Raw genomic sequence first — 12,017 nt, 5'->3', positions numbered from 1 at the left:
TCTCATTATCAGTCAGGTAGAAGCTTCCATTCTACTTAGCAATTGTTAGAATCCGACACACTTGGATATGGTCATCCAACCCAGGTAAACTTTCTGTATACCCTAGAAAGTTTACCCCTCTACTAAACATTATTGCAAAATACTTGAAAATCTAAATTGAAATTGTTTCTATAAAAGCAGATATAAAGGATTAAAATAAAAATGGCAAGGACAACTTCAGGCAAAAGCATTGTAGAGTCAGCAGATATTACACTGAACTCCACATTAATTCTCAGAAGGAATTTAACACAATTTCCCCCATTCTAGCTCAAAAATTAATTTCTGTATATTGTCCTTGAGATTTGGATTGGGAATGAAAAGGAGAAAACTATTGAAAGTATGAAGATTTGATATGAATTAATCAGCCAAGAGTTCAGACCCTGGGGATTGAAGATTAAACTTTATAGTTTAGAAATCCAAGGGCAGTACTTGTTCTTATGATTGTACCTCACATTAAAAAAAAATCTCTACTGATATTCATGTCTCATTTGTAACATTCAAGTGAGGAGATGATCTTTGTGGAATCCCAAAAAGAAGGTAGAAAGAGGTTAAGCAATTTATAGAAAAGTCAAGGAGGAGTCAAAACTAGAACAAGATGGCTCCCATCCCAGAACGATCTGTATTCTAGACACAAAGATAATCACACCCCCTATCCGTTCATGCTAAAGCCCTCCACGAGTGGAATATTTGAGTCTTGAAGATTCCAAGAAAGACAGTTGTTATTGTCCACGGGGATGCTGTCCATTGCTGCTTGAGAGAATTCAGTCCCAAGAGAAGATATGTGTGAGGTCTGCGTATAGGTTATTCTGCCCTGGTCTTCAGGTCCAGCCAGAAGTACTTTATGAGGTAATAAGCAGTTTAGCCCATATGCCTCTGGGCTGTAAAAAGCTTAGTTTGTGAAAGTTGACTATTCCAGATTTCTAGAGTATCTGAGCCTTTTCCAGGGAATAACCTATAAGAAATGTGTGAGCAGATGAGCCCATGGAATCCACCAGCCTTCATCTCCAGTGAGCTCTGGCCCAATTATGAAACAGTCTAGAACACCAACCACAAACTGTGACAAGGCTGGTTGCATATCCCACGGAATGTGTGAACTTCTCATTTCTGTCACACAGAGTGGGGTTGGCAGACTTGGCATCAAAGGGACACCAGACATGATTCACTCTGCATGAGTTGGTAAGCCCCTAAGGATGTGGTGATGTTCCTTTTCCCTCCACACCAATCCAAGACTCCCATGTTGCTTGGTCTATGGTGGATATTCTTTTTATGGTTTCAGTCAACAATTATTAGGCACCTTCTGTGTGGTTGACCAGGTTGAAAAAAAAAAGGACAAGATCTAGTCTTTGCCAAAGAACTGGAAAAGCTGAATGTTCAGGAAATAGCTAAACACGTTTACAATGTATAGCATTGTACAAGCACTCTGAGTGTGCACCTGAGGACTAAGAGAGGTCAGCACGGTGTGGGACTTTAGAGACAAATCACTTTCCCTGCTTTTTGGTGTATTCCAAATAGTCCACTCCTTCATTCTTCCTCCTAGTGGAAAACCCCAAATAAAACAGAATTTGTTTACACTTACAGATGAGATTTCTCACTTCGGGAAATCTGAAGAAGTCCTTTTGTCTGTTTCTCCTGTTAAGTACAATTAAAACCCTGGACGTCACCTATAAGCAAACCTAGAAGACTCTGGAAGGGAGAGAGAAGACATAGGATTGACCTGAGGAACAACACCACAGTGGGATCCCTGGGCTTCCTCTTTGTTCGTTTTCCCCAGACATGGAACTAAAGAAACCTGCCACCCAGAAATGCTGACTGGCACAGACAGCACTCCAACCAAAGCCACCATCTCCGGCCTAAGGGCCACCAAGGGCCACAAAGCCCAGAGAACATTCAGACAGTCACGCTAGAGAACAACTGTAGCCCCACCCACACCTCCAGCAAAGTCCAGCAGGGACCCTAGATTCTCCGCCCCCTCAGGCTGCAGTGAGGTACTCCAATACTCTTGTGGACGTGGTGTTAGAAAAGGCAAAGTGGGGAACCAGGATTAGGTACCCACTGACTGGTAGGAGTGCCTGGTTCTGACGATGCACTGTCTTGTAAGGAGCAACTTTGGGTCCCTGGGTGGCAGGTGCCCAGGCCTCTCTGTGATTTCCTGACACTGTACACAAACCTACTGTTGTTTCCAGATACAAAGTTTAGTTAAAGAAAGTGAAGGAATTGAGACATGTTGACAGCTCGAGTGCCTCTACTGGGAAAGAAAATTTCCTTCTAGGATAATCCAAAATAGGAGCCTAAAAGTCAGGAGTAGAGTTAGTTTCCTGTGGCAGTTCTAACAAGTCACCTCAAATTTGTAAACTTGAACCAGTAAAAGTGTATTCTTTCGCAGTTCTGGGGGCCAGAGTCACAAACAACATGACTAGGGATAACAAAGGTGTCCAGCATCTAGTGACCACAGCATTGCCTGGCCTGCATACATCATCCCAGCTTTACATCTAAGTCTGCCACCTCCAAAGCCCCTTCTTCTCCCCCCACATGTGGGGTCACCCTCTCTCCCTTCTGTGTGAGGTCTCCCTCTGTCCCCTCTGTGTGGGGTCTTCTCCTGTCCCCTCCATGTGTGGTCTCCCTCTGTCCCTTCATGTGTGATCTCCCTCTGTCCCTCCATGTGTGGTCTCCCTCTGTCCTTCCATGTATGGTCTCTCTCTGTCCCTCCATGTGGGTCTTCATCTCTTCCTTCTGTGTGGGAACTCCTTCTGTTCCCTCTGTGTGGGATCTCCCTCTCTCCCCTCCATGTGGGGTCTCCCTCTGTCCCTTTGTGTGGGGTCTCCCTCTGTCCCTTTGTGTGGGGTCTCCCTCTGTCCCCTCCGTGTGGGGTCTTCCCCTGTCCTCTCCATGTGTGGTCTCCCTCTGTCCCTCCATTGTGATCTCCCTCTGTCCTTCCATGTGTGGTCTCCCTCTGTCCCTCCATGTGTGGTTTCCCTCTGTCCTTCCATGTATGGTCTCTCTTTGTCCCTCCATGTGGAGTCTTCCTCTCTTCCTTCTGTGTGGGAACTTCTTCTGTTCCCTCTGTGTGGGATCTCCTTCTCTCCCCTCCATGTGGGGTCTCCCTCTATCCCTTTGTGTGGGGTCTACCTCTGTCCTCTCTGTGTGGGGTCTTCCTCTACCTCCTCTGTGTGGGGTTTTCTTCTGTCCCTCTGTAAGGTCTCTCTCTGTTCCCTCTATATGGGGTCTCCTTCTTCCCTCCATGTGGGGTCTACCTCTATTTCTCCATGTGAGGTCTTCCTCTGTCCCTCTGTGTGGGGTCTCCCTCTGTGTCATTTTGTATTGGGTCTCTCTCTGCCTCTGTCTTGCAAGATACTCATGGGAGCATTCAGGCCTTCTGGCTGATCCAGAATAATCACTCCCTTTCAAGTCCCATGATGTCGTCATATCTGTAGAGACCCTTTTCCAACTGGGGAATGGTCCAGCTTCTGGGATAAGGACCTGCTGTCTCTGGAGGGTCATGCCCCATCCACTCCGTGTGCCGAGCAGTGCCCTGTGCAAGTGCCGGATGATTTATGTCACAAAGCTACACCTCGTGGGTTTTGTTTTCTTTACTATCGACAGTCACAAGGATGGTTTTCCGCAAACAAATGGGTCTTCTACGCCATTCCAGCTTCTTTCAGGACCCAAGACACAGCTGTCAACAGAACAGGCAGAAGCCCCTTTATGGACAGGTATTCTAGGGAGGAGACACCCATAGTGAACTAAAGAGGTAAATGTGCAGAATTAGTTAATGGCGAGTGTCATGGAGGAAAATAAAGTAGGGATGGGTGGGACATGCAGGGGAGCTGGGTGCTGCCATCTTAAATGTGTGGCCAGGGAAGATGCCACTGAGAGTGCAGTGAGCAACCCCTCAGTCGGATGGGGTGGAGTCTGCTTACTAGCCTGGTGGAGAGTAGTATGGCGCTGGATGGAGGGTGGGATCGCAGGACGGGGATGTGGCTCCTGGCATCCTTCTCTACTTAGGTCTACATGGAATAAACACATGGAGCATTGAATGTTCCTTTTCTCTCCTCCCCCCAGAGCTCGGGTCTCCCCCCCAACCCTTGGGGAAGACAAAGTCTTGGTCCAAAGGGGGAGAGAAGGGGGAGGTGCCTGTTAGGGACTGGAGGAATGCTTGATAACAGGGTGTTTGAGGATCGTGGGGTGGTGACTTGGGGGAGGTGAAAGGGTCTGAAGAGGGTGTAGAGTTCTGGGATACCATTCTTTTGATAGGAAGGTCCGTCCTAGGACAAACATGGGAACAGCTTGAGCTATTTTGGAATTATGTTGAATTTTTTCAAGTTACATGACCTGCGTGTTCTAAAGACACCATCTGGGGACTGAACTCCATGGGTCATGGCCTTTGTCCAAGATAAGTTCCTACAAGCAAAACTGCTGAGCCAAAAGGAACATGTTCCATTTTGATACCTGGTATCAGATCTTCCAACCCCCCAGAAAGGTTCCATCATGTCATGCCCCAACAGCCACCTGTATTCCCCAAGCTACCATCATGAGCACTAACTCTTTTCATCCCTTTCTGGGTGACACAGGAAAATGATATCTCAGCTGTATTTGAAAGCTATGCATCTTAGAGATGTCTTTTTAGACATTCGCTGCCCGTATGGGCGTCCCCTTTGGTGAATGGTCTGTTTGTGTCCCCAGCCCTTCTTTCTAGTGGACGATACATTTTTCTTATTGGATGTGTTGGAGCCACTGGTATCTGCAGGGTATTTTGTTTCTGTCTGTAAATGCTAGGTGGGCTTTCTAGCATGTTGTCAGGGGTTCTTGGGCATCTGCAGCAGAATGTGCCCAGCCCATTGCGGCAGAAGATGGATGCTTTGAAAGGATGCTGGGTAGATCACAGAATTGCTGGAATCTGAAAATGGAGCCACCCCAAGGTAAGCCAGGCAGCCCCATGCCTCACCATGCTGGCCAGGACCCTGCTGGTGCCAAGCATGGATGTGGAGGGCCACTGCTGGCCTTCTGCACACAGGGACCCTGGAGACATGCTGCTGATACCCCAGAAATGGACTCTGTCCTGACTCAGAGTCTGGGCCAGAGTGCCTGATGGACTGAGTCTCTCCCACAGCCTGTGTCATAGTGCCAGGGAGCAGGGGTGGTGACGGCCTGGCATCTTCCTCTCCAGTGGTGGAGAGTGGCACTGTTTTTCCCTGGAGGAAAATCCTCCCCAGAGAAGGATTCCCTGTATGTAAGAAGGGCAAGTTCGACTGGGCAGAGAGAGAAAGAGGCCCGACAACCACCTTGTTTACATTTTAATATTGTTTCTTAGTTTTATAATATAATGTTTGGGGTGAGTATAATTCAAACATACCTTCCTTGGTGATTTCTGATCTTAACTTTCCTCCTACCTCACCCTCTTTCACTACCCTGCCCTCCTCCCAGTTGAAACGCCAGGTCCATTTGTCTCCTTTCTAAGGATGATCTGCGCTCGTGTCAAGGGCTCTACGAACTGTCCTTTGATACAGTTCTGACATCTGGGGCCTTAATCTTGACTCAGAGATGTCCTTGGCCCTGAGACGAGTGTGGTCCTGTCTAGAGCAAATGCTCTTAGGTCAATCCTGCTACCTCTGGGCTGGAAATCTGTAACCTCACAAAAGATGTAACTTCCTGCCTGTTACCCAGGGGATCTTTTTGACCTGTTCATCAAATGTGTATTTTCATGACTGAGGAGTCCCCTATCTCTCCTGCTGCTCTAGATCTGTTTTCTTACTCAGTTAATCCCATTGGCCTGAATTACCTGGCATCATGGAATACTGGACATTTTGCTATCTAGGTATTACATGACAATACATCCAGTTGATCACTTCCATACAGTTAGTTTAGGTTTCCCTGTCTACAGCACAGCTTTAAAGACATTTGAACATTTTCTCCTGATCATTGAGGGGCTCAGACATCTCACTCTTCATGTCTGCAGAGTTAGAAGCATGTCTACATATGCTGAGCAGACCAGTGATTTTATCATGTATTAGAGCAACTTCTGGCAGGTTCTCTACCTGTTCTGTGTATTTTGGGAAAGCCCACATGCTGGCCCCCTACAACATACCACATCACCCACCCCCTCGCTCCCAGCTCAGCCAGAAGAGGGGAAAGAAAGCTGGATTGAGAACCACCCGACCACATTCTTTGCAGCTGAGAAAGCCCCTATGTGACCCCTATCAGGGGAGAGTGAGGCTGCTGTGGTGGAGCTGAGCCTAGAGGAGAGGTGACATGCATTGTGGGTAGGTAAAACTCCGGACAACCAAGTGCCCACGGCTGATAAAGGGAACCTCACCAGAAAGGCAGTACCTGGAACGTTCCGAGATGCATTGAACAGCGTTCAAGGAGGAGTCTAAAGCATAGAGGCCTGAAACTAGGTGGAAGGGCAGGGCTGATGGCTGGGCTTGGGCAGGGCTCTGGCTCCCGGGGAGCTGTGCTGAGAAGGGCCCCAGAAGATCATCACCACAGTACTGGGAAAGCAGGACAAGTCAAAGATGTGATGTTTAGGATGGGAAGACATGCTGGGGCTGAGGCTGAGGGACACCCAAAGCTGGTTAGGGGGAATCGACGACATGTGCCTGTCCTGCCCAGTCCACATCTCCATCCTGTCCTCTCTACCTGTGCAACACTGGTCAGGCTCCTCAGCCTGTCTACACAGCAATTTCCTCACCTGCAACATGAAACTAGTGATGCTGACTACCTCATAGGAGGAGCAAATGAATTGATATGTGCAAAGTGCTCAGAAAAGAGTAGGCATTAAAAATGTTTGTTACTGGCCAGGCACAAAGGCTAATGTCTGTAATCCCAGCACTTTGGGAGGCCAAGGCAGAAGGATGACTTGAGCCTAGAAATTTGAGACCAGCCTGGACAACATACTGAGACTAAAAAATTAGTCGGGTGTGGTGGCATGCACCTGTAATCCCAGCTACTCATGAGGCTGAGGTGAGAAGATTGCTTGAGCCCAGGAGTTGGAGGCTACTATGAGCTATATCATATAACTGCACTATAGTGTGGGCTACAGAATGAGACCCTGTCTTTAAAAAAGAAAATTTCTTGTTTTTGTTAATATTATTGTTGCTACAACTAGCATAAATAATTAAGGCAGAAGAAACCTCAAGTTGGCCTTGATGAGGAATAGACACAGCAGTTGTGTGAATGCTGGGTCCCTCTAACACACATGCAGACAAAATATGGCATTAAAAATAGTGATGTGGTGGCTCACGCCTGTAATCCCAGAACTTTGGGAGGTGGAGACGAGAGGATTGCCTGAGCCCAAGGTTGTAGACCAGCCTGGGCAACTTGGTGAGATCTTGTCTCTACAATAAATCAAAAAATTACCCAGGTGTGGGGGCACATGGCTGTGGTTCCAGCTACTTGAAAGACTGAGGCAGAAGGATCACCTGAGCCCAACATGTCAAGGCCGCACTGGCCATTAGTATGTCACTGCACTCCAGCCTGGGTGACAGAGTGAGACTCTTGGGAAAGAAAGAAAGAAAAAGAGAGAGAGAGAAAGAGAGAAAGGAAGGAAGGAAGGAAGGAAGGAAGGAAGGAAGGAAGGAAGGAAGGAAGGAAGGAAGGAAAGAAAGAAAGAAAATAGTGACAGAGCTGCTGGCTCTGGGACGTTTGATCACCACTAAGTTGCCACATGTATCAAGAGGCTGCATGACGATCACTCCACATCACAACACCATGAGAAGCCAGTCCTGTCACTGTTTTCACATTGTAGATGAGCACATGGGTTCCAGAGGGTAGAGTAACCTGACGGCGGTCAAGTGGCCAGTGGGTGACAGAGACAGACACTGGCCCTGGTAGTTCAGTATCAAGCTGGGCTTTTAGAAAAGGGAAAGGCGTGCATTGGAACTGCTTTCCTGGAGGACATGCTGCACTCTGGCAGGAGTGAGGTACGTGTTGTCCGCCTGCCTGCTGAGCTAACACGAACCTGAAATGTTTGCTCCCTGGGCAGCATCTGTCTGGGTTCTCCAAGGACACAGAGGCACTCTGCAGAGACTCGCTCTGGAAGAGGCCAAGGTTCCTTGTAGCTTCTGGGACCACAAACCCTTCCCAACAAGATCCCTTAGGCCCAGGCCCCTAAAAACCATGTAATAAATTTACCATCAAAACAATCTCACTTGATTCCTCTGAGACCATTATGCTACAAACAAAGGTAACACGATATTCCAATAAATATTTCTCCTGTGAAGTCATTAAGGTGTTTTTCCTCCCTCTACACTAAACTGTATTCTTCAAATTTAATATAATTTCATAGTTCCCCTAAATCATTCATGGGTATATAGACAACATTCCAGTGTTCTACATCCTGTCATTTGAATAAGAATGATTATTAAAGTTTCGACTGAGTCCAAAGTGCGGAAGCATTTTACTGTTTTTATTATTAAAAACACCATGATGAAATATTGTAAAGTGTTTTAACAATTATCTTTTCATTGCACAAACCTGCATTGTCAACTGTACCACATTAAAATGTGGCATCACTATTTTAATATCAAATTACAGAAGAAGAAAGAGAGGGAGAAACTGCAGAGCTCTGTCTTCCGGGCCATATATTTCTCTGCAGTATGCAGGTCCATGGGGACATCATGGAGAGAAGTGCCTCGTTACTCGGGAGACACTTCAGATTTTGGAGGCCTCAGACCTGAAATAACAAGGAAGTCTAGGAGTTGGGCGTTTCTTCATTATTTTAAAAAATTAGGAAGATCAGTTACTTTTCTGGAGTCCCAAACCCAAGCCTGCAGGACATCTATGGTTAGCAGTACTTGCAGACTGTGATAACTCACAGACACCACTGTGTGGGTTGTGTGCCATGGGCATCATGCTGTGGGTTCCTCCATTCTTGCAGGGCCCGCACTGGCTCTCAGTGGTGGAGGCAACAGGAGAACAGGAAAACTCTTATGGCCCCAGACAAGTGTTCATGGGGAAGAAGCCCGGAAAGACACCATGTTCAGGCTCTTACTTCTCACTGAGTCTGCAGGTCTCACAACATCGTCTATGGGCAGGTTGTCTGTGTCACACTGAATAGAACCATTGCCCAGGGACTCTGACCTGTCCCATTAGGTGAATAAAACACAAAAGTACATTTGAATAGATTTCACAAGAAGCTGGTTGTATATGTCCCTGGTTGCTCATAGATGCCATAAAATGAGGTCCACACTGGGTCAGTAACTCACCTTTAAGCTTTTGAAATCACACGGTCTTATTATCTATGACTTTTTTGAAATTAAACTTGTTATCATCAGCACTGAAAATCATCTACATAGTACTGCTATTATTTGAGTGTTCGGGGGACACATGTTGGAGGCAGGGCCTGGTGGGAAGTGTGGGATCATGGAGGCATTTTCCTCACAAGTGGCTTGGTGCTGTTCTCAGGACAATGAGTGATCCTTCTCTCTCAGTTAGTTCATGTGAAAGCTTGTTGTTTAGAAGAGTCCGGCACCCCCCTTTTCTCTCTCTCTTGCTCCCGCTCCATGTGACACGCTGACTCCCCTTCACCTTCCACCATGACTGTAGCTTCCAGAGACTTCACTAGAAGCAGATGCCAGTGCCATGTAGGACCATGAGCCTGATACACCTCTTTTCTTCATAAATGACCCCAGACTTAGGTATTCTTTCATAGAAATACAAATGAACTAAGACAAGTACCAACAGACTAGATTATAAACCAACTGCCTCGCTTCTTGGCCTATGGGCCAAGACGGGATACATACAAATTTTACTGTCCCTGAGGATGTCCAGTCAGAAATGAGCTGCCTTTTGGGTTAATATTTGACTAACTGATATGTGCTGGTGTTATTTACAGTAAGACATCAAATCAGCCTTAAGGGATGCTGCAAATTGAAGGCTTATAACCTAAGATAAATTTATATGAGGATGGACTTAAAGATGTTACTCTGAAGTGGGAGCCCTTGCACACTGTTGGAGAGAGTGCAAAATGGTGCAGCCATGATGGATTATGGTACGGAGGCTCCTTGGAAACCAAAATAGAACCACTGTACAATCCAGCAATTCCACTTCTGAGTGTTAACCCAAAGAACTGATCAGGATCTTGAGATATTAGCAGCCCTAGGTTCACTGTAGCACTATTCACAATAGCCACAAAACAATCTAAATATCCATCTATGGATAAGTACATAAAGAAAATGCAATGTGTGCATTACACACACCGACATGCACACACACACAGAGTTGAATACTATTCAACCTTGAAAAAAAAGGAAATTCTACAGTATACGACAAGGTGGATAAACCTTGAGGACATTCTGCTAAGTGAAATAAGCCAGTCACAGAAAGACAAGCACTGCATGATTCCATTCGCATGAAGTGTCTAAAATAGTCAAATTCATAAAATAAGAGACTAGAGGGGTGGTTGGAACTGGGGGAGAGAGAAATTAGTAGTTAGAAATCGGCAGGCATGAAGCTTCTGTTAAATAAGAATCCGTGCTAGAGACCTGCTATACAATACTGAATCTATGGTCCACAACAGTATACTTTATACTTAAAATTTACTCATCTTCAGTGTTCTTACCATAATAAAATGCAAATTAAAATATAAAAGAAGGGATTCCTGCTCCTTCGCCTCCCTCAGCCTGTGAACACCTTTGTCTGGTTCCTGGCATTCTAGGCCTAACTCCTCAGGACAGGCTAAAGTAAAGGCCCATGTGCAGGAATCACACTGGGTGTGCATGTCAGTGGGTGGGGACAGCTGGACCGGGCAGAGAGAGAGCCTAAGCTGAGTTGCAGTTCTATGAGGCCTTAGTCAGTCCCACCAGGAGTCTGAAAGTAGATGGTCCCCAGAGCAGTCCCCAAATTGAGGCAAGGGAGCTAGGACTTAGTGCCCATTGTTAGATGTGGATACCCCTGAGGAAAGAGAAATAGCTCAGGGCAAGAAGTCCCCTTTGTCTAAGAGACTTGCCTGGAGGGGGCTCAGCTGTGAGCAGTCCACAGGTAACACCTAATAGCTGGGGAGTCATTAGACAGCTTGGTCCTGATGTGGACTTTGGTGGCCCAGCACAGAGTCTGCCACGCAGGATCACGCACACCATCACGTGGGACTGAGACTCGGCCTCCTCTGAACGAGTTGGATCTTGCTTCTCATTTCCCTCTTTGTTGTCAGCTTCACCCTTCTTCCCTCCCCAAGGTAGTAGAAGAGAAATCGAAAGATTTCTAAAAATTGCCTCGGGCGATTTTTAACAGTCTGTCACATTTAATTTCCAGCATATTTATCCTTTTAAACAATTTTAAATAATTCACTACAAAGTGAAATCTGGCACAAGTCCTATCTGTCTTTTACTCCCTGAATTACTGAGGAAGCCAAGGCAACAGCTTTCAGGCGGTTTCTAGGCCTGGGCTGGGGACGAGGGGAGTGGCTGGTCTCTGCTGTGTTTTTCTGCCTATTTTGGAGAAGAAAGCTTGAGTCACTGGTCGGGCAAAGAAATACTCAGCTCTTCTCTGGAAAGTTCTACTCTGTTTGTAAGAATGCAAATAATAACCCTGAAAAGAGTGTTATTTTATGTTAAAAAAAATTAACATGAGCTAAATGTTTTTAGAGAATGAGATTTTTAAAAAATCTAGCGGGGCTTGTGAGCGCTATCTCAGCTTCCACTAGGATGACCATTCCAAAGACCTAACTGTTACTCTTGGACACTGTCCTCAGAGAAACCCCAGAAAACATGGGAGACAGTGACTTATGGTGTCAGTTAACTCATCACTTTGCAGTCCCACCAGCAAGGCTGAGAGGCACTTCTGGTCGGAATCTTTGCCTGCAAATCCTTTTACTTTGGGGTAAGAACTCCATCCTGACAGGGCAACCTGGGCTTAAAGGTAATATTGTGGATTCGATGATCCTACAAGGCTTCTTACACCAGAAGATTCTAAGGACAAAAATGAAAACTCATTTGTTTTCAAGAGTTTTGATCTTTGGCTTTTGAATAATATTACTTATCTGAAAC

The sequence above is a fragment of the Carlito syrichta genome, unplaced genomic scaffold, assembly GCF_000164805.1.
Source record: "Carlito syrichta isolate Samal-C Ts95f unplaced genomic scaffold, Tarsius_syrichta-2.0.1 Scaffold288979, whole genome shotgun sequence".
Lineage (NCBI taxonomy): Eukaryota > Metazoa > Chordata > Mammalia > Primates > Tarsiidae > Carlito > Carlito syrichta.
The sequence above is the reverse complement of the archived record's forward strand: the minus strand, read 5'-3'. Positions refer to the sequence as shown.